The sequence below is a fragment of the Sinocyclocheilus rhinocerous genome, unplaced genomic scaffold, assembly GCF_001515625.1.
Source record: "Sinocyclocheilus rhinocerous isolate Xijiao unplaced genomic scaffold, SAMN03320098_v1.1 scaffold1444, whole genome shotgun sequence".
Taxonomy (NCBI): domain Eukaryota; kingdom Metazoa; phylum Chordata; class Actinopteri; order Cypriniformes; family Cyprinidae; genus Sinocyclocheilus; species Sinocyclocheilus rhinocerous.
The window spans coordinates 6,455-6,841 of NW_015654934.1; positions in this window are offsets into that span (position 1 = coordinate 6,455).

Below are 387 nucleotides of genomic sequence, written 5' to 3' on the forward strand. Positions count from 1 at the left end.
TATATACCAACAGAAAAACATAAGGATAGAGATACATTCATATATAAAACAATTTATAATCAACACCTGCTACACGTGCAGTGCTCATGTTTATTCAGTGAAGTCAAAGCCTTTTGGAAACTCTATTTGTGGCGGTCAGTTTTGATATTGTGGTGAGCCGCACCTTTCGGATAACGCATCAAGAACCGGGTTGACCGGGTACTCAGTACCACCGGTACTTAAAAAAAACCTGGTACCGTAACGTTTTCATTTTTTTAGTACCGACTTGGTACCGAAGTACTGGGTCTTTTGACAACACTAGACCAGACGATTTATTCATATCCAAAACGAGACGATGTGAACATGCAGTGCATGTTTCATTCATACTCGAAGCCGGAGGGCGCTCTC